Below are 24,723 nucleotides of genomic sequence, written 5' to 3' on the forward strand. Positions count from 1 at the left end.
ATTTAAAATATTTAGTAAGTACCTACGTAACAATTATTTTGAGTTCTTGTTCTTGTTTTTAATTTTTTCTTTTTTTACATGATATGCCTATGTAAATAACTAAATATTAAAATTGTTATTGTATTTATTTATTTACTTCAATGGTTAAAGGATATTCATCCTTGATGGGAGAATATAATATTATAATTGTACCATTATACGCGTCCTGTGTTAAATATCGATCGATGCAGAATGATAAGTATAGAGCTGTGAATTTAATGGACTGGAAATCAGTTCCAAACCTTAATAAACGCACTCGAAATCCCCAAAACATGTAATTTAAAATTCGAATCAATGCACGATAATAATATGCATTTGAAATATTTTTGTTTAAATTCCTAAAATTACAAAATATCAAAATTAGCAAGCGTCACAGAAAAGGAAAAAAATTATATTTTCATAATATATAATATATTATGATATATAATTGAATCGGTCGTTACGTAATTCAAACTTTGTGCTCGGGAGCAGCTATTTGTTACAACGAGCTTGACAAATTCGATTTTCTTCAAATTTATAGAGCCCTAGCGATAAGTTTTGGAAAGAACCAAACAATTTTTTCTTGTTTTAACTTACGCAAACGAATTCAATCCGTCTCGTAAGTATATCATATAGTATATACTGAACTGGTACATCACACACCGCACTCTCATATACATATATACCACCATTATTATGTATATCATTATGTCATACATGTATAACACGGGTAGGTACACTCTATTAGCGGTTAACTTTGTATACCTACGTGAGCTATATAAGGGTGTTTTTGGAAATCCTCGACGCCACCGCACTGCAGCAGTAATATATATAGCAGAATCGCGTTTTCGATAATCTTGTGTTATATACTTATATACGCATACGATCTGCGATATAGGGTATTAAAGCACTTTACGCCGGGTAAGTATTATACGATATTGTATATATTATATATCATGTATGATGTACGTATAACGGGGTAGACTACTTTCTTGCCCGTCGAGTAGGCGCGGTATTAAACGTCTAATACTTTTAAACACACGGTTTAATAGAAAGAAAACAATTGTTTTTTTTTTTTTTTTTAATGTAATTCACAAAAAAATCGCGTGCTATATAACACACCAAGTCCCCGCGGCACACACCACGAAACGTCTCGCGATGATTTATGTACACGACGAGGACGTGGTGGTGGTGGTGGTGTTTTTTAAGATGAGACACGCGTGCATTGTTTTTAACGTTATCGCCTTATTTGATATTTCCCAAAGTATAAACGTTTTTCGAATTTGTCTTTGCAAACGTAATACAACGCGTTATATCTCTGCCAGCCGTGTTGACGAAAAAAATAATTTCTCATCATTTGTGTGTGATAATTTAAATCCAATGTTTTAATATCTATGAGACCATTTTAAAATACGCATATTATTAGAACATATATATTGAAAAAATTGTTCAACGAATTCAAAAACGGAACTTGTATTTCGGCATTCTTAACTCTTAAGGCGTCGTTTACTATGAGCCTTGCATAATATAGCTGAATCGAAACGTAAATCCGCACTACTCACGCTGCACTATGGCCTACAGAGACAACAACCACCGTAATACAATATTTACTTATGGTGAGAAAAAAAAATGAATCGTAATATATTTTTAAATGTTTAAAACTATTTTCAGACAATACAGAAGATCGGAATGCTGAACATTTTCGGATTACATAAAATATGCATTTTTTTTTTACTCCGTCAGGGCGTTCAAATCTGAACAGTATGCACATTCCACATATTATTATTTATTATCATCATAACGCTGTAGAACATGATATTATTATCATCATATTATAATATTATTGTTGAATAGTGCGTTCCGATAACGTCGTAGTGGTCCCTTATACATGGGTGTAGGGGGTTTAACGTGTTGTACGCGGTTGCGGGTGAAACGTCCGACGGTTTCCTATTGGTCGGGTGGCGTTGTCGTTGTGGCGTAGACGGAAAAGCGTCCCCCCGCTGCCGTCGCCACCCAACCTCCATGGACGGTCCGCCCGGCCGCCCCCCCGAAGGCCCTGCGAGTTTCACCGCGCGGAGTATAAACGAGCGCCACAAGTTGATCGGCATTTCACAAGTATCACGGTCGTTGGAGCAACAGCCACTCTTTACGTATACCTCCTACTGCAGCGGACTTCGCATTCAGTCGGGATATCCATCGGTAAGTACATAATTATATATACCTGTGTCTGTACATAATGTGGCTAGGGCATGTGTGTGTGCCGGACGAAAATATTATAATATTATTAGGTACCATGTCGATGCCCGATGATACGTCCCTAAAAATACCAAAACAATAAGTAATATTATTATGCTCTCGAGAACGATATGATCGATGAATTCTCACGTTTTAGATATAAAACCAAAGTCCAACGTTCGTTATTCAGTGATATAGTTATCACAATATTCATATTTGATAAATACATACCATTAAAAATGCAGTCATCTTTAGAATAGAAACAAAAATTATAAATGCGTGATTTAAAAAAATAAACATGTATGATTAATTCAAAATATTTTTTTTTTTTGGATTTCAGTAATTTGTACTTTTCTTCAATCCAATATAATATTATTTTTTAAATGCATATAAGATATCGTGTTCAGCTAGTTTTAGTATTTGATTTTAAATACCTACTTTTTAAATGATCGTATCTGTATATTTACCTATTTCAATTTTAAATATAAAAAAGTAATTATTTTTGATGATATTGATTATTGTACCTAATATTTTATATATCAAACAAGATTTAAAACCCTTTAGCAAAATACAAAATAACTGTGTGTACATGCTTAGCTTAATAATGGTATAAATTGAATAAATTATATAAATATGTATAACCTATTTAAAAAAAAAAAAAAAGTATGCATTAGTATTTATGACAATAATAATAATAGAACAGCATAATAATAGTTAAGAATTAATAAATATAACACTTCTAATATTATTACGTTATTGTAAATTATAATAATATACGTTAGCCGTTGCAATCTGCTAGAAACAAAAAAAAATATACATTCATTGCTCCAATCAGAATCTAATAATGTTGAGTACCTACATGGCTACATAGTATTAGTAATTATTATAATATATTATTCTTACAGACATCGGATTATGGAATTTGACGTATGAAAGATTATCCTGTAGAGACGTTTTTTCTCAGGCTTATACGTCGGTTTACATGTTTTTTTGTCAGCTTAAAAACCTACGATTTCATGACTTCGTGTTTTAAATCAAACCAATTTTTTTCCCTGTTTTTACTGAAAAATAAATTATTTACCCTCAACCGTCCAATATTTTTTATGTCAATTTACAGTAATTTATGTGTACTTGATTCGAATGTATTATGTAATAATAATTCTTTAATTTTACGTCTTATATTATATTGTAAATCCTACGAAAAACCACTGTTAAAATAAATTCTCTCGATAAATCTGATGAAAAAGTCTAAAGTAAAAAATAAAATGAGCTAAAATAGTGTATGACGTTATTTATTTATGACATTAAAATACCTATGCATTTTTAATTTTTATATCTTCAACTCATTTAAAATGTTTTTAACTATCAATTAGGTAGACCTTATATTTTCCATACACTATTATTGTATATAGCCCATTTTACTTTAATAAAAACAATTTGTATGCGTTAGTTTAAGGGCTAATATTTTGATCGATTGTTGATTTTATTATATCTAATTATGTCTAATTATTTATACATAATTTTCATTTACGGAATATATTGTGCTAAAACTAAGGGATTACACTTCTATACCTGCTTTCCAGTTACTTAACAGAAAACAAGTGAACAAATCTTTAATTATTTTGTTCGATCAATTGCAAGCGACCCGTGTTAATTTTTCGTTTATGATTCACAAGAATATTAATATTTGTACGGTTCATTAAGATTACATAAAAGTACTATGTCTGTGTGCTGAAATTTAATAAGTATTTATTTAGTATTATCTCATTAAAATTACATTTGAACAGTGTTAAATATAATATGAACGTACTTATAATAAGTGCGTGGCAAGTGAGGGCCGTCAATTAATTTTGGATATTTGTAGAGGTTTTGTTGAATTAAAAATGTCATTCGAATATAACGCATAATATTAAAACCAACGAATTAATTATCAAATAACGATATAACGATGGAAACATTAAAATTTTTTTAAAGATAATATTATTTATTACACTGTTAAGATTCAGCGCATCAGTGTGTTATTATTACGTACTTATTAGAAAGTAATCAAAATCCCTGCATGGTGAACAGATTTTGGTATCGAATTAAATCTACACGGGCGTAACAATGCGAGTGTATAAATAATAATAATTGTATTATATATTCCGGTCCATAAATGAATAATTTACTCATTAAGTGCGGCCCCGATAAAGGTTTCGTACAATTTATACTACCTTCACGCATGCATAATAATTTATAACAGTTTGAATCATAAATATAAATGTTGTTAATATTATAAAAATATTTCGCGTCCAGACAAATATTATATAATATTAGCTAAAGGCTATGAAAAAAATATTCATTGATATCGTCGAAAAAATAATGAAATAAGAATAGTATAATTCAATAATGGATTTTAGTACAGCAACGCGTTGCGGCAAGATATATTTTAATAGCAGTGATTATTTCGAATTTTAATTAATTATTTTCAATTGATATTGTAAACTCAATTCAATGCGAGTATAATTTATAACATAAATGTTAGGTATATATATATATAGGTACCTACGCCCAAATGTTTGTAGTTAGAAAAGATCAAATGAGGTTCAGAGTTTCAGTTCGGTGCGTTGAATTCTGTGATTCTATATAATTCTCCGAGAAACCACCAAAATACGTTCAAACGAAAACAAATATTATTATTAATTAAAAAAACAATAGGTATTTCCAATTCAATAAAAATGTGAAATTTTTCGAGTGTGTTATTCTCGCATTGTTTGAGTTGAAAGAGGTATGGACCAAAACTGTATTCAATCGACTAAAGTAAATTTCATCGCGCTGAAATTCAACTAGATAAATATTTCACTCCAGCGATTGTTGCATGGCATGTTTTGATCCGTACAATTTTTATTGCTATATGTACAGTTATAATGATCAATAAAATATATTTCTTTTCCATATTATTATACCTTATTTTAAAATGACTAGATTAATATTATTAATCCAACGTTTGTTTTAACCGAACTGCAGTGTTTAAATATAAGCAGCCCTTCGTCATTTATTATTAGAGTTTTGATATTAAACAAATGATTATTTTTTAATTTTTTTTTAAATATGGAAAGATAATTATTATCATAATATACAAATGTATTTCATATAATTTTCATTAAAACGGAATAAACATAATTTTGCTTTTGCCCCTTTAAATATTTATTTTTTTTTAATGTTTCGTATTTCCGTGTAGAATATAAAATATGTATTGTATGTGTTTTGTAACGTCATTTATAATGGTAGTATATAAGGCTGGGTATTAACGAGTTAAAAAGTTAATTTAATTTAAACTTTTAAACTTAACTAGTTACTTTTGACTTTTCATTAACTTAACTGTTAACTTACTAATTTTTTTTTTTTAATTAACGTGAAATAATTTTTCATTTTAAGAAGTAAGTTAAGTTAATTTATTTTGTTTTTAATTTAATTATATTTCACTATTTCAGTCTATTTCGTTTTCATGTCAAAAAATATTTACCGTGAATAGTTTAAAGTTAAAAATGTACATCATTCGAATCTAACTTAATATATGGAAATACTGAATAAAGTAAACACTATAGTCTAAAATTTAGTTTTAGGTTGGAAAAAAATTAAGTTCGCTAGCGTTTTACAGATAAGTTAACTTTTTTTAACTTAATAAAAAGTTAACAAAAAGTGCGTATTAACTTTTAACTTAACTGAGTTAAAAAAAATAATTAACTTACCCAGCCTTGGTAATATATGGTACTGTAAACGTCTAACATAGATAATTATTTTTCTATGAAATACCGCACCAATAACAAACGTGGATAGGTCTTAATTTTCTATGAAAAAAATAATTTTAACAACTTACCACCTAACGTTCTTTGGAAAACCTTTTATCAAAACATATCGTTGTACATTTGATTTAACACTTGAGGTTATTATTTTACATTTAAAATGGTTTTTTTTCTTTTTTATTTACTTCAAATTTATTCTGAACCCTAAGTAGAAATCAACAGATATTTTAATATTAATCTATTATTGTGCATTTAACATGGATAGTTATGTTATGACTAGGGCTTGGATTTTAATGTTTTGAAATATTTTAATAACCTGTATATAATTTATGACCTAAAAATGCAAATAGTAATGCACTGGAAAAAATCAAAAAGATATATATATTTATTTTAATTTTTGGTATTATAATAATATGGTTATATTTTATAAAAAAACAAATAATTGGTTGACTTATGTTGAGTTAAAAAAAGATATTATATTTGAGTTGTGAAAATATAATGTGTTTCAGTCTGAAACAAAATTTTAAAAATATATTTTATTCATAGAAATAGATAAATAAAAAACCGAAAATAGTCCACAAAAACTATAGAAGATGCTCTAAATCTTTAAAAACAACAAAAACCCTTAGAAAAATAATTCGTTATTATAATAGTATGCACTATGCACACGAAACACATTTGCAGCTTTGTATATATTATAGAGTCAGGCATTCGAAAAACAAAAATACCAAAATGCATGATTTCCTAGTCCTAATTATAACTAGGTACCTAATAATCGGTACAATATTTAGATACCAGCAGAGTGTTCACTTTTAGACACGTTCTAAACATTTTTGTTTGATGGGCTAAATACAATAATAACACAATCCTGAATCGAAATGTATTATTGTATTCTGACAGTCAATAACAATTTACCTTCACGATACCTTACATGTTTCACTAAAAAAATAATTAGTACTGGTCTTCTATCGCCCGGCCGTGACTGATGAATAATATTTTTGGACTGCTGGAAATCGTACAATAACGTTCAGTAGGTTATTCATCATCATGGTCAAGTTAACCATAAGTACAACTTTGTAGACCCTATCTCTACGGCTTATTCCCAAAACGTGGAGAAAATGTGCGATGTGCCAAAACGAGGGAAACAAACTGCGTCGTGTTACTGATCGACATTTCCTTGAATCCTATTTGACAGAGTTCATGTGGCGTCCAAAGCTTAGTGAAAAGAATCCCCGTCGAACACGTTTTATCAGATATTTCAGTATTTTGACATCCGTTATTTATTTTTTTACCGTAATCTTAAATTAAATAATACATGTTTTTTTTTTAAATATTTGATCATTGTCGTTTTTGTAATATTTTTAAAAATGTTTAATAATATAAAGATATTTTATATATTTTATATATTATATATTATACGAACGATATAATAATATATTAATGGTATTACGGTGCGGCGATAACAGACCAGTATCAAATAATTGGTATTATAAGGTACAGCGCCTAATACAAAAACAAGGTCGTAGTTAATTATAATATTTACTAGTTTGTTTTTCGTTGATTTTTTAAATCTGAACACAATATTAACAGTGTTAACGCGCATTTCTGTACTAAACAGGTATGACCTAGCTTAAGTTAACTTATAAAATACTTACACGCATGTGATGTGCACCGTTCATATTGCATACACATGCCTACACGACATCCGCCATCTAATAACATCGTAGTACGAGTAAAACGACGGCTTAGGAAATTGTTTATATTATTGGTCCGTCGGGATCACAGATACGTGCCTTAGTAAAGGTTTTGGCGCGAAATGATTATTTTTGAATTGACACTTTGTGGTGAAATCGTGATGTACGTAGAGTGGGAAAATTTACACCGTACAAATAATGCGAAGCTAAATCATTATTACAGTTTAACGTTTAATTGAATATTCGGTGAGGCGTTGGTGTGTGTGTGTGTGTGTGTGTGTGTGTGTGTGTGTGTGTGTGTGTGTGTGTGTGTGTGTGATACTCGTTCGAACAACATATTATTATTATTATTGTATAAAGTTTAAATACTTGTTAGCCGTTACAATAATAATTAATAACAATGATGCTTTTAGTATAACCAGTTGTGTTTACCAAAAATATTAACACGCATTAATACTATACTATTATAGTAATTTTAGTTTTCTAAACATCATAAGTTTCTAACCTTACATCCCCGTTGTGTCCGCCCGTCTGTTAGCATTACCAGTCTATAGCTACGGTTGTTGGTATTAAGTTATTTATCCCATGTCCGTAGTCAGTAGTTACTGTACATAGTTACGATTGTTTGTATTAAGATCTTATGACGGTTCTATTCAAAGTAAATTTATAATAGCCAGTATTGAAAAAAAAATGGTACCAAAATAATATAAAGATTACCATAATATTTTATGTTAATAATTGTACATGAAATTATAGTTTATAGCGTAATATTAAAATACGTTTAGACATTTAGCATGATCGCAGAGTGAACTTTCTTAACTTACAGTTATCATCATAAGGACATTATTTTTTTGACACTGTGTATTATTATGATTTATGTTAATCGATAAACGAGCTGGACGAATTGTAGCATTTTCGTGCGTCCACATCACTGATTTGCCATATGGCTATAACAAAGTATCGCAATACGATTGTGCAATACGGTTTCTTTGGAGGTTTCAGATTGAATAAGAAAAATAGTGAACGGTACCTATGTGCGTTCGAATCTAGGCGATATTATGCAGTAGATTTAACTACTATAGGTACTATTATAATACAGTTTTGGGTTTCAAATCTCGAGTGGAATTTATATTACAGAAATTGCACAAAAGATTTGCGTCGTTTGCCGATACGACGCTCCGGGTATTTTTTTTTTAGAACTCGGTCGTCTATAATATTGTTTGGTCTAAAACATCGTTACTTATCTAGAAACTACTTCAAAACAAAAACTCACTTGCTGAAAATGAAAAGGCAATCAGACATTTTCTCCATATACGCGGCTAAATTCCAATCATACGGCCCTCGTCTTCGCAGTATAATCGAATTGTATTTTACTCCTATTTGTAGTAATTACTAATTAAGAGGACTCTACACAGACATTTTTTTGTCTCCGTATTACAAGTGCGTAGTATAGTACATTTACACTCAGCAGATCATGTTTACCTCCGTTCGCTTAAAAATTAGAGTAAATCGACATATTAAGAAACTTGATGGTAAGAACATTATCAGCTGTGTTTGTATGTAGGTTTTTACGATAATTCAGTTGTCAAGTGAGTTATGAGCATTTTTAATTTACTCTATTATTTACGCAAAACTCGCAAAAAAATTGAACTATCGTAAAATACCAAATAAAAACTCGGAGAATGTTCTTGCCATTAAGTTTTATAATAGGTCAATTCAATCTAATTTTTAAACTAACGGAGATAAACGTGATCTGCTGAGCGTAAATTTACTATGTTACAAATTTATAAGTCGGAGACAACAAATGCCTGTGTTCTTAATAATATATTGTTAACCATAAATTATTTCAATACAGACCCACCAAGAGAGGGGAACAGTAATACAACAGTAACTATTATACTACAATTTTATTTGTCATTTAAAACTTCTGCTAATGATCTTTAATATTTTTTTTTATTTATTTAGATATCGGTCTGACCAACATAGAATATATACATGCCACACGGGTTCAAATAAAATAAAATTAGACATAACCTTCACGATTGTGTATAGTCGGTATCGGTCAGTAGAGTTATAGATATTATATAAAGTATAGATTATGTGGATTTAACGAAATATGCACTTATGACTAAAATATAGAAAATGTAGGTACAAAGAAAAGTTTAACTTTTAACTCCTGGTAAAATGTAAAATATACTAACCATGCAAATACCTAGAAGTTCCTAACACTTGTGATAAACACATTCGCAGATATTATTGGTTTCTGTAAAATTGCAAAAGTTACGATTTGTTTTTTTTATTTTTCACATATTTGATAGAAATTCATTCTGTTCGAAATTTTTCACAGCCTTCTTAGACGCCTAACCGATAAAATGTACGGTCGTCTTTCAATACCAAAGTATACATTTTTAATTCGCCTATATTATGAGAACGGGAGATGAGTAAATTTAAACGAAAGTCAACCGTGTAAACAGCAATCGAAACAAGGTTGTGCTAAGGTTTTCCTCCGCATGTAACATAATATACCCGGTGACATTCCTATTGTTTTCTCTCGGGAATTTCGTCAAACAAGAAAGGGAAACTTTTATTATAAAAATATGATATCCGACGCACGCTGTATTTATTCGGGACAAAAGGACAGAAATATCTCACAAGATGGTACCTACGCACGATGCTTTCAAGCATTACTGCATCAAGGGGAAAATAACGAACGAGGATATACCGTTTTGTTCGTTTTTAGCATGCTTAATCATCGGTCTGGTAACCAGTTGGTATATATGATTAATCATTTCCATATGGTGGTCCAACTATGGTTCATCGGCTGCAGGTGCAATATAATTGGTGGCTTAAAATTTAAATAGGAAATGTGCACATCGCTTTTTAAACATAAATACTGATCAACCGTTTTACATATTATGTTGTGTTATAAATGCCTTAAGAACGAATATTTAGTAGTATAATAAATTCATAAAAATTATATGAAACCTCTGATGATCGATGATTTAATACACCACCGATGTACCTATAGTCTATACACTCATTATTACTTATGATAATAATCGAAAATTATATGTTTTTATCAACGATAAAAAAGTATACACTTTTATCGTCAATCACAACGATGATCCTGGAAATAAAAGCGCATAAAAACCGTTCACATTTGATGCCCGAAGCAGTATCGCCGACTAGCTTTTGAGGTCACGGATTCAATTTCTATACGAAAAACTATATAAACGCAATCGTCTATGATACTAAAATAATATTAACGCCCCGGTCGAGTTTAGTATTTTTGGTGAGAGGTGAACTTAAAATTACAATTTATCATTTCGTGCAATTGTACGCATGCTATAGGTACTCGCGCACGGAACTCACGATGGAAATCCCTCGTATTTTGCAGTTACGGTTTAATTACTACCGGACAGCAATCAACGGCGTCCGGATCGTGACTCGAGTGTTTGATTGCTGGACTAATCGCTGTACAACGTTGGGATTGAACATTTTTAAAAATAAAAATAAAACCTAATTAAAACGTGCGAGAACTAAAAACAATTCCATTTATAGCGTAAAACGCGTAGTTATGTTCAGATTGTTAAAAAAAATTTTTGAATATAAAACAATCACCGCCAAAATATAAAATTCCACCCGAGTTAAAATATATACTTGCAAGTCGTTATGTAGAACATTCTATACAGCGTGTATAGCAAATATGCGCTAAAATGCAATCTCAAATTCTAAACACTCAGTTTATTTGAAACAGTTCCGTTAAATTAATGCGATTCGGCCACATCGTTGTCAACCCTTGACGGTTATCATAATGACATTTGGTAAGATTAAGTTTTGCACTATACACAATATATTATTATTATACTTATATACAATAATAACAATTTCGTAATAAACTTACGGTTTTTTGATTAACTGAACCGTTATAACCGTCACAGACGTGACAACATTGGACGCGTGATCGCTTAAAACCCCGTGGGCCGCGAGGGCGTGCGCTATTAATGTGTCACATATTCCGACAAAATTATTAACACACTCAGATCAAGATGAATCGACAAAAATACATAATATATCCTGTCGAACATACTGCAGTGTCATAATCACATTAAAATGATCTATTGAGTTTCCTCATCAGCACCACTAAGCTAAGAAATGTAGCGTTAGACATAATAGTATTTTAGTTCAGAAAGTCTTCGGATTTTGAGCCATAATCGATGAAAATAACACGGAGACTAGCTGAGTATTCAAGAAAAAAAATTTTTTTTTGCTTTACTGCAATTGAAATTTTAAAGCGACAATAAATTATAAAATCACATAAGTGTTTTAAATAATATATTCTACTTACCTATGATATTTTGAATGCACAGAATTTACCTAAATTAATATTTAAAGGAAGTCTAGGTAGATTCTACTAAGTAGCATTACGGAGATAAATTATTAGCTGTGTTCAAATAGTAATAATTAATTTGATTTATAGTTATTTACACGCATACATATAATAAGTTTACATTTTAACGAGTCTCGGATTTATTCAAAAATCATTACCTAAACGTAGACTCGCAGCGAATATTTTGAGTATTTATTAATGATAAATAATATGCATATGTAAATTATATAACAATATTAATCATTTAATTACCTATGTGTGTGTATGGACACATGATATGTATACATCTACGAAAAGAAAAGAAATTAAAAAATGTACGTTAATAAAAATTGTCAAACAATAATTTGGGAAATTAAACACGAAATATTAAATTAATTTTATTCTTAGATTATTTCCTCGAAAACTGCAAACAAATCTAAATGTAAGATTTTTCCTTAAACGAAAAATCAAAAACCAAATATGTAACGAAATATATTTTATTTTAGCTTCTATTGTTTTTATTAATCAATTATAAAAAATAAAATTTAAAAAAAACACGCTGGAAGTGTTTATTTTTCATGACTAATCACTGTGTAATTTAAAGAGAGCAGAGAATTTACATCCTGGAATGAAAAAAATGTAAAATATATACCAGCAGTAAACCCACTTACAGAACATAAACTAATTTGTTACTGAATATTAATATTTGCAATTAACCTATATTTGAAGCATCAGCTGTGCGGTAAAAAAAAAAAAAACACATTTTATTAAATTCGACTATCACTCAGTTAATAATATTACCCCCTTATATTTCATTATTAAATAAATACATACAATAACGTCGATGGCAGAATACCTTATTATAAGGTAGTATCGTGAAGATTTGGACGACTTTTAGCAAAATAAGTCTGATCTGACGCCCTATACCTTTTCCGGAAAAATCGTTTCCAGATTTATGATGAACAACCGTTTCCGCCAAAAATGAAAAATGTTGGACTCCCGTGTCCACTGTCCACTAAAATGTATTTTTTTTTTTTTTTAATAAAAGACATGATAGCTAAATTATGTTTGGGAACTTTGAAATAGTGAAAAAATGTAACATTTATATCATGTGTCAACACAAAAATAAAAAATGTTCTTATAATTGCATATTTTTATGATCAACATAAATATATTTTATTAGTTAATAATAATAATTGGATTTAAAAAAAAAATTGTATAATAGCACAGTACTGATGCAGTGATAGTATTCGTTAACAGCACAAATATTAATTATTAGGTACCTGCACAGGTTGAATTTCCTTAATATACAATAAGTCATACAAATAAATTATTGTTTTTAAAGTCACATTTTCGTCATGATAAATAATTTAATATGTACAAAAAAATAAAAATATGCATAAACCAACTAAATGCACAATTTTATTACGTTCAGGTTTTTGAAAACTTTCATAATATTAAACTGATGACTTATATTTCCGTTAAAATAGCGTTTACAACTTTCAAAGCATTATTACTCTATATTACTTGGCACATAATATATTTGCTAAAAATTTAAATCATTGGTTTCCAATAATTTTTTAGTGTGGACGTTCAACATTATTTTGACGGAAACTGGCTTCGCTCTGCCCCTCCACGTTGCCGTTCAATCAGTAATAACTTCCCATCCAACTCCCTTGGCGTCACGATGTTTTTGTTTTCTGAAATTTAATCTCATAAGTTTGGACGGTTCCAATCAACGTATACATAATATTTTCCACTAGTGGATAAAACATATTGTCCTGAGATTAAAACGGGACCAAACGCATAAGTTTGTTGACGAAATAAATCTGAATTTATTAGACTAACAATAATGCGCATAAAATAATACATGTACGATGCGTTTGAGTCTTTGCGAAAACAAAAATCAATGGACTTAAATGGTAAAGTTTTCCGTGCGCGTTTATATTTCATCTGCGATATACGTATATAATAATAAACATTAGTTTTCATTTATTTAAAACTATAAACAAAATTAAATTGGATTCAACGTGTCGTGATTAAAAAGTGCGTTTGGTGAAAAAAAATAATTTGAACTTTTAAAATAAAATATCTACTGTCTAGTTAAACATTTGTTTAAAAAAAAAAAAAGAAAAGAGGGGCAGAGAGAGATTGAGAAAGTGAGGGATCCACTCGTGATGAATTTTATTTAAGCGTTTCGCACATTTACATCGCAGATGTCGTTATAGAGTTTTAGCTTAAATCGTTATTATAAAAATATATCAATCCGTATAGTGTTTCAGTCTGTAATTAAAATTGTTTGCAGAAGTCTAACATAAAATACGCACGTGTGCGTTAATTTTAAATACCAAAGAGACGATTTTTCATGGATATATTTTATAAATTATTATTAGTCTATTGAGTATATTATAGTAAGCTGTTAACGAACTTTCGAAAAATAATGTAAATACCTACATTAATTTTTCCATTTTCCTGGAGCCCATGCTTGGGTTGTAATTATGTAAAACGTGTTATTAGTTTTTACAGCTATGTAATGTAATTATATAACCTTCTTCCGGAGATAAAAAAAATTAACTTATTATAATAATTTTCAATAACAAAGCTTGTACAGGTTTATAGGTAGGTAAGTAGGTAGCTATAGGTAGGTGGTACTTTTAACATCATAATAATTACTTAATTACGTCACATTGTAAAAGAATACGATTTTTTTTTAATCACCTATACTATATATACGGCTATACAGCACCTATAAATTAACGTTTAAATCCATTTTTTGAACAGCCTAACTATTTCTACCCGTGATTTTTTATGGATCAATAAATTTTGTGGATGACTCATATAAATTAATAATATCTAGTCTATGGGATGAACACTGTAGAAAATATAACCTCTAAAATTATCTAACCGCGGTAATAAGACAACCACGGAAACGGTGTCGGTAGATGAATAAAAGGTTATCATCGTATATTTTGGTTAAACGCACGATATAAGATAGACTACCCCTATCTTAAATCGTGGTCGCACGGGTCATACAATCAGTATAATATTATGCAGCGTGGTAGTCAAGTCGGTTAGTTATAGTGTAATTGTCAACAATATTCTATCACTATATTATTACGTCAACTTGCCTCACAAATAGCTATTATCAATGGCATATTATTATATTATTTACTACGCACAAAAACCGCCATAGCCATAATATAATAGAACATATTTTATTTTCTTATGACGCATGAACAAGTCAAATACCTACCTACCGCCGAAATACAAAACATAATGTAATAGCACTTCGACAATTTCTATAAAACTATATAAAATATTTACATTTACAACACGTACGACGAATATCATATTGTCGAAAAACATCAAAAGCGTAAACCATCTTCGGGGGGGTCAAGTATAGTAGGTATAACACGAACGTTTCGAAGTCGAATGAATAGAGAAATATGTGCTCGCCGATGAATTATTCATTCGTATTTGTTATACGTAGTCTATTCTATGTAGTTCATGGTTAGGGAGCAGCGCCGTTATATACACCGCCGTTTAATTTAAATATGGTAAATTCAACGTTATAAATTGTTATGTTAAAACTCGTGCTCGCAGTAGTAATAAATGGCTGATCACAAGTTATAATAAATGCACAACTGTGTACCTATATACTCCAACCGTCGAAATAAATTCAAATATTTGGCATTTTTTTTTTTTAATCTGTATAATAAAGGAATATAGACCGCAAAGTGAATCCAAATATTATAATGTAGGTACCAGTATTATACGTGTGAATTGATGCAGCACGTCATTAACGTTAGGATATATACGGTGGAAAATTATAATAAAAATATATGTGTACCTACATATTATTATTATGTAATTTAAATATACTCGAATAGCCTGGTATATAAATGTTTTAATATTTACTTTTTTTAATTACATTTTTTTTTTGTACGACCGAAATCAACCACGCGGTGTGTAATTTAGTTATTCCGGATTTTACGTGATACTATTACAGTTTTTTGAGTACATTTTTTTGTACCTTTAGTGGACTAATCGGTGATGTAAATAATTAGGTGGTAGGTACTTCAAAATATTACGCAACCCATATTTCCATTCAATCCACCATAATATTCGCTGACTGTTTGAATAGTCTTAACTTATCTTATCATGTGAAATGTTTAGTTTGTTTCGTTTTAATTGCGAAAAAAAATCGATTTCTACTAAACATTAATATTATTAACTATCATAATTTGGGTCTAATCAACTCGATCTAATTGAAATGCTTAGCTTAATGGTTATATTTTATTTGTCATAAAGTATAATTTGAGACACTTGTAACAGCAATGGTAACGCTACTGCCAGGCACATATTACGTACATATAGGAATGTCTCAAGCAATAAAATTAAATGTTGGATAACTCGTTATATTATTACACAGTGTCGTATTTATGGTAAGGGGGGTCATGGACGTACGGAAGATAAATCCTTTTGGAATTTTTTATTTGCAGTCAAATCTTACGTATTTATCAATAAGGTATATAACTTTTAAGTTTAGCTGTTTTTTAAATATTCTATCCGTTATTATTACAATAAATATAACTATAGCATAATATTATATACAGTCATGGGAACACACATTTTGTTTCATATTTAATTTTCGGCTTATTACCGCGTATCGACCGACGAGGTTTCACGCGGTGTTTGTCGATCGTATATAATTATGTCACTACAATATAGTATTTTTAAAAGAAATGTCATTATTGCTTCAGTAGGTACCTATTTTCCACTAATGCGTAATGTTATTATTGCCCAAATAATATTATGATGAGGTGTTTTATTACCGTTTCGGGAACGTCGGACGTATAGTATATTATAATATGCAAATGGGGACGGACGCCACGGTGGTTTTCGATTAAGTTGTCCGAACACGCGCAGATTTCGCGTCGGACACGATTTATAATACGAACGCATAATATAATATTTGAATAATCGAAATAACATTTCCTAATAAATTTGAGACAGAGAGTTAGAGAGATGGAAAGACATTAACATTGACCGGCGGCCTGCATGGTGCAAACAATAGGCGAACTACTCTTCAGCCACGCGCATTTGTCATGTTATATAATATTATTACGTACAGGTACAAATTGCATACGCGTCGAAACAATAAGCGTGGGACTTGATGTAATGATTAAATGGCATAATATTGTTCGATTATACCATTGCCGAGAAACCAATTAACCAACCCGTCAATCAATTCTGTGCGTCTTAAACGGGTTATTCCTTCATCCCCTCCACGCGGGTGTCGAGGGTTTTTTCTCCCCAGGAGACGACCAAGCACGCGTGGTCGAGGCGTTCGAACAATAATACTATTATTATAATAATATTATAATATCGTACACGTGCTTGCAAGCATTAAACGGTGGCTTGCGAATCACACGGAAAATTTCGAGACCGGATCGTCCGAAAGTGCGTATTTGACGGTCTCTAGAGATTTTCCAGTAACGACCCTACTGCGGACCGCTCGCCAAACATAATATACGGGGTGATCTGTTTGACGTAAAGACACTATCATTGTTTCAGAAAACGATAACGTTTTTGAAAATATTTCTTTTGCATGATTTTACACGAAACACTTTTGGAAAAAAATTATATTTATCACTATTTTTTAGGTCGTTTACCCTTTTGAATGAAAACATACATTTTTACTTTCATATTCGAAGCAGAATATTTTTCTGAGTATATTTTCATCTGTATATGTATATATATTCGCATATGTGTTTAGATGAATGGATTAGATGTAACGCCCCACTACACTTGTATTGACTTTAAATACTTATAACTAATAAGTTATAGCTCATAAAATTGAAAATACTCGAGTACTCGACCAATATACAACATATTAATATGTATCGAAGTACTTCAAAAAATATTGTGCTTTGGAATGAGGTGTTAAAAATTCACTTTGTCATTAAAAAAAAAAATACGAAATTAAAAAACAAATTATAACGGCAAAAATTAGAGAAAAAAATATTTTGTATTGGAACAATTTTGTTTTTTAACGGCTAAAAATATTTTCACGAACGTTAGTAGTTTTTTAAATGATACGGGTCTTACGTTAAATGGATCACCCGATAAGTGTACGAGTACCTATGTATACACATTTTAGTATACGTTGCGTACTTACGTGTGACCGACTCCTCTTGGAAAACGCGTACGGTTGAAAATAGTTTATTTTTCGACGAACGAAACTATTCCCCCGGGGCCCTACCGCTATTACGGCAGCACTTATATTGCATTACAGAAATACTGTTTATACCGTATTCCTGATTCTTTTATCTTTATGAACAGTAATATTTTTTCGCAAATCGATGTTTTTTCAAAAAAATAATATTATAATATCATATATTATTCCTTATCATTATCGTGTCTTGAGTTATTGTTTTTAGTATTTAAATTAAGACATACGTTTTTAATTTTCTTACCTGCCGCAGAAGATTATTTTCTGTAAATTTCCATGTATATCTAGTGCACTATACGTTTACTACGATGATTACCGCGTTAAATGAAAAAAGAATTACATAATTATTGTACACGACTCAAATTTTATTATATCGCATATCCTGCCTGAGACGTGTTTAGGAGTATCTATTGATAATGGGTGAGGGGTTTATCGACACTAACTACTGCACTTTTATATAATATTAGCGTTTTTAATTATCGAAACAAAATCATAAATATCAATATATTATTGCTTAATCTTTATTCAGATCGGAGCATATCATTTTCACGTCGTTAGATAGGTAATCCATTTTTATTACATAGATTTTTTACTGGTTCTGTTTTTCAATAATATTATAATCGTAATTATTACTATATCTTGTCGAAACTTGGTTGATATTTTCTAATTTTTCCATGTCGAATTTGTTTATGCAATTACCTTTTAACATCAACAATTATTACAGAGGGGTGACAAAAAAGAAAAATTAGCGCTGAATAGGTGAGTTTCTTTGCTTTCGTTTTATATCACGGTTTTCGTGTTGACAAATCTCTGATGAACGCACGATCTGTCCGCGAATCAGACAAAAAACATAATAAATTCTGAATGATGATTAGGTTTAATTGGTTTTTACATTTTTTGGAAATAAATTTTTGCGACGTACCAAACTAATTTGTACCGCAAAACGAGGAATATTTATAAATAATATAAAACGTGACGAGTTTTTCTGTTTGATTGTTGTGCCAGTTATTTATTTAATTTCGCTGCACACCGACTAGCTACAGTCATAAGCGATTAATGACGGATTCGATAGCGTCCGTGATTTTCAAAGTTAAGCCACGGGCTGAATACGTCAATTTTACCGATTTGGTTAATTTTTCACTTTGATCAGTACAACTAAATGTGTAACCTGCGTGGGTACTCATACTTTTATGCTTACAAAAAACGCCTGTCAAATATCGAAATCTTTTACTTCGTATTACTTTTGAAGATGTCACGCGAATCCTGTCGGTCCTGAACTGCAGCAGATCTACCGACGCGAACAACACGAATTACAATATTATTATTATTTGGTAGGTACTAATAATGAGGGCGAACTATAAACCGTTATTAATGATTACGATAATCGGAAGAGAATTGAACGGCGTTTTATAGAAAAAAACAATCACTTACTGTGGTCCAATTTTTGTATACCTCTTCCGGGGAATAATTTATGTTGTAAAGCATAGGAATTACAGAAACAACAATATGATTTATTGTTACGGCGTATAATAGACCTCGTGAACGCACCAACACCTACGTTATGCTGTAAAGTATTATTAACGTATATTCAGTGAGAGACAAATAATTCTTAGTAGGAATATAAAGCGGAATAACTCGCAAATAAGTCGCTTAATAATGCCGTGAAAATTCCTTCAATGATCTTAAAATATAGTAGGTATTCAACTAAAGTTTTGGAAATTTGGAATTAGTTGATTCCCAGTTTAAAGAGAAGAGCATAATTAAAGAAAAATAACCCTTAAATAATGCTCACATGTTCCGTGATAATATTATGTACCTATTTTGAAGTATACAATTATTTTATCTATGAGCTAGGTATTTAAGTATTTTTTCTTTACACTTTCCTTTAAATCATAACAAGTTATAGCATAACATTTTTAATAAAAACAATTACATTTTTTACCATCCCCACAAAATGTTGATGTACTAATCCGCTCATTGCTCATAATACTCAACTAATTTATAAACTTCAATGTAGTAGTTTTAAATTCAATTTGTATAATAAATCGAAAACCTTTGAAAAACGTTCTGCTTCGGAGCTTGAAATTAAAACGTATAACGAATTATACTACTCAGAAATGTAAAACAAACTATACCGTTAAAAATAGAATGTTTTTTTTTTTTTCAAAAATGTAGTGCGTGACATAATACGTCTCTAATTTGTGTGAAAAAAATTTTAAAAATCGTATTAATTTACAAAATAAAAATGGACTGTTAAAACTTAAAAGAATCAACCTGCAGTATAATATAATATACACGAGTCTAACGTAATAGGTGGTAGTCTGCAGAACGTTCGATAAATTGTGTTTCAACCGATCGCCGACGTTTCATATTACACCAGCAGCATCAACACTCGCCCCCATTACACACAGTTTTGCAGTAAATTTGTAGTTATAAAGTTAATATATTTTCTTGTTTTTCGCGCGTACGATATTGGATTTGAGTCGGACGCGCGAGAACGATTCCGTACCACATTTTATATAGTTTAATGGTAAAGCCAGCAACCTTTTTGTCGACGAACCAGCGCGTAACCGTTTGAATAAAACATCAAATAAAATGAAACGACGGCGGCGGCACTGACCGTTGTGTACAATACAATTTTATCATCGATATTTAATCTGTTATCGTTACGACTCGTATTTTTTCGAGTCTTTTGTTAAAAAAATTTCCGGACCAGCTTTTACCTATAGTAAACAATATGGATATGGATTACATGTCATGTTCTACTCATTGGTAGATATTGGGAGCTCAGTCGTCTATGCTCTCTCCCCCCCCCCCCATAAGAGTGGATGAAAAAAAAACTTTAATACTTGTCTTCAATAAGAATAGTGTAAAAAATCTGCATAGAAAAGCACAAAGTATAAAGAATATTTTCTTATAGTAAAGGTAAAAGATTTTTAATGAGAAAAAAACATAGAATGAAGTGTGGACCTTTTCTACAAGGAAAGTCTACGAATCATAAATATGCTTTTTTTAATAAGTAACCATGAATACAAAAAATCGTTTAGAAACAAAATTATCCACCCCAAATACATATTTATATTAAAAAAATTAAAAAAACCATAATTTTCTGAACTGCTTGAGTAAATGCCAAATGATTAACAACCTTCTTTAGTTATAAAATTGAAGAGCTCACTTTTGCTGCATAGTAGTTATTAGACTTCATTGATAAATTATTGTTGTACACAAAAAAATTACTATGAGCAAAAGAGACGACGGACAGTTTGATCTACAGACGTATACCAAATAAGACTATGCATGTTAGATTCTGAGTAGAGCGATAAACGTATTTATTTTATAACGATGTTTATTTTTTTTTTTTTTATATTTTAGTGTCTGAAAGTCACACTTTTTCTAGTAAAATAAATGCTTTTATCATCAACTTTGATTGTGGTTTCAGGTAACAATTTGACTCTAGTTGGTTCTCTTAGGAAATAAAAATTAAAAATTCTCAGTACTTTTTAAAATAAAAAGAACTATAAAAAAAACTATGTTCTTAGATTTTTTACAGAATGACCTATTTACGCGGAACCTTGTTTTAAATTTTAAATTTGATAAATTTTGTCAAAATTAAAACTTTAAATACTTAAAAAGAAAATTGGTTTTTTAATTTTTAATATTTTTCAACTTCTATTGTAAAAATATATCAGTAGCCTCGTATTAAAAAATATTCACGGTTTTTAACCCAACAAATAAAATTTTTTTGACAATTATAGAAAAAAAATACTAAAAAAATTGAAAGTTAAAAATGTCTATAAACAGCTTGACATGAGTCAAAATATTTTTAAATTGTAACGAGTGTAGGAATTGAAAAAAATACATTCGGTGTAAATTGTAAGAATTCATTATTGAATTATAATAAAATACAAAAATCACTACGTGAAAAATCGAGTCATGCTCCGTTCAGAATCTAAAATTTTACATAGTAAAATTCCTTAAACGTTTAATACAAGGTTCCTTACAAACTGCTTATGTTGTATCGACTAATTTCTTAAAGGCTGAAAGACTGTCTTTACTCAGAATCTTTTTTCGTATGCAATGACCATCATTTAATTCAAATTTAACACTATCCCTTACAGTGAATTACTCGATGACGAGGTATACTTGATACCTACTCTACAGAAGAGTAATTACTTAATCCCCTTTTTTTTATTGCTGTTAAAACAACTTATACAAGAAAAAAAATTCTATCATAGCTACGCAAATTAATTTCGTATTTTCCAACGTCACATCACGCTCGCGCCAACACCTAACCCAAAAAACTAAAAAATAATAATAATTACGCATTTTAACATCACACGTCCTCAGGTGATTGTTATTACTCAAAGTGAGGTATTCATATTCGTTGAAGTTGTTGATGAAAATCACTAGCGTTTCACGAGTCATGACAGCTCACATATGACATTAATATACTCATCCTAGGTAACTATTTTTTTTTAATATCAAAAATAACTTAGGTATTACCGTATTCTACAGGGATGACGTTTAATTAAAATTTTGTTTACGTCTTCAGCTTTAACGAGTTAGTACTTAGAAGAAGTTAATGGCGGAAAGACGACACGAGTGCAAATTAAATCCAAATTAAATGAACACATTTTAAAACTTCCGTTCTTAACTAACTTATCTCATATTCCTAAGATACTTAACAAAGTAACGATAACGTCATATTAATTGAAAATAAACCACCAAATTTAGATCAGCCAAATTGAAATATAAAATTAAATTCCAGAATTAATTTTATTACGTCTTAAAAATGTATTCTATAACGTTAATTCAACACATATCTATAAAATTGTGGAGTAGGTACCTACACTTTTGAATTTGTATATACTGTGTAAGATATTCGTTAGCTTACTGTACTCAGATGATTTATAATTTACAGGAATATAAAAATAACCAGGAAAAATATAATAATTTAATAAGACCATTAAAAACAAACTTATTTTTTTCAATATTGAAATCAAATTTAAGAAAAAAACTTTACAGTCATACAGTTTTTTCTTCATAATTGATCTCTAATTGGACTTGGCAATTTTCATTACATTAATTGACAATACTTCAAGTACATATTTACCTAAATTGTTAAATGTTGTACATAATATGAACGAAAAATAACAAACATGATTTAGTGAACAAAATAACGTTCCGTAGAGTTGGACATGGACAAATGATTCTACATAAACAGGGTGATTCATCAATAGCATGTTCACCCTCTTTTATTCTTCAATAGTTAAGTTATTCAAAATTTAATTTTTGGAATTTTTAAATGTATCTAAATAATCTAACCCAAAGAACATATTTTAAAATGATTAATATTTTTTTTACTAGTTAAGGAGTATCCTATAGAAATACAATTTTTTTTCAAATAATAATGGGTGGAAAACATTTCTACTGTTAATTATTTTGAGGATAATTTTTCTAAAAATTTCGATTTCAAAATCAAAATTTTAATGAATAGTTTTTGAGTTACTTTAGTAACTTTGTGTACTAATTCCCAGGTCATTTGATTTGGAAGATATAAAGACTAAAATAATGATATGAAAATTTTAATAATTAATATTTGGTAATCTATCAACATTTATAATTTTTAATAACGATCCAATTATAATACTAGATCCAAAACCACATCTATGTTATAATTGTTTAACTTTATTTAAGGACTATTATAGTATTATCGTTTATATTGACATGCTAATAACTAAGAAACTATTCATTTGAATTTTGATTTAGGTAGGTACATTAACATTTTCAAAAAAAAAAATATTCAATAAAAAAGGGGGCTCTCACATTTTGAAAATAGATGTTTTTATTGGCACGCCTGAAAATTTCAAGAATTTGTAAATATGATCTTTAATTATATTTTAAATTTCCATACATAATAGAGTTTGAATAAATTCATAATTAAATGAAAAATGGGGTGAGCATGCTTGGTGAATCAACTTGTATAGGTATATAAATAAATTGAGTGACTATATTACTATATTAACTTTTCTTTTTAATCGAATTATATGACCACATAATGTAAAAGTGTAACGAGCTCGCTTGTGACTATTAATTATTATAGAAATTATATTTACACTACAAAACCTGATTACTCGTAAGTTGTAATACTTGGTAAAATAAAAAATGAATGTTAAATAAAATAAATAAATATTTTTATTAAATTTAAATTGGTGAAAAATATGATAAGCGACTGATTTATAAAAAATATATTGTTTGTTTTGTTTATTTCTTTCATAAATTTTACCCAAGACATAATGTTTTCATTTTTTAACACACTTTTATCTGATTAATATAAAAAAATGTAAATTTTATTTGAGATGGCATTTGTTTATTCAAGTTCTACAA

At 29.6% G+C, this 24,723-nt stretch overlaps 1 protein-coding gene across 1 annotated transcript in view; it reads left to right on the forward strand.

Annotated features, from left to right (window-relative positions):
- The first annotated feature begins 2,089 nt into the window (after window positions 1–2,089).
- Window positions 2,090–24,723, forward strand: part of LOC100161160 (diuretic hormone class 2) — a 53,700-nt gene continuing 31,066 nt past the window's right edge. The window contains exon 1 of the mRNA XM_008191596.3: window positions 2,090–2,217. The gene's annotated coding sequence lies outside the window, so the exon portion shown is untranslated. The remainder of the gene's footprint in view (window positions 2,218–24,723) is intronic.

Source organism: Acyrthosiphon pisum, chromosome A2 (genome assembly GCF_005508785.2).
Source record: "Acyrthosiphon pisum isolate AL4f chromosome A2, pea_aphid_22Mar2018_4r6ur, whole genome shotgun sequence".
NCBI classification, from domain to species: domain Eukaryota; kingdom Metazoa; phylum Arthropoda; class Insecta; order Hemiptera; family Aphididae; genus Acyrthosiphon; species Acyrthosiphon pisum.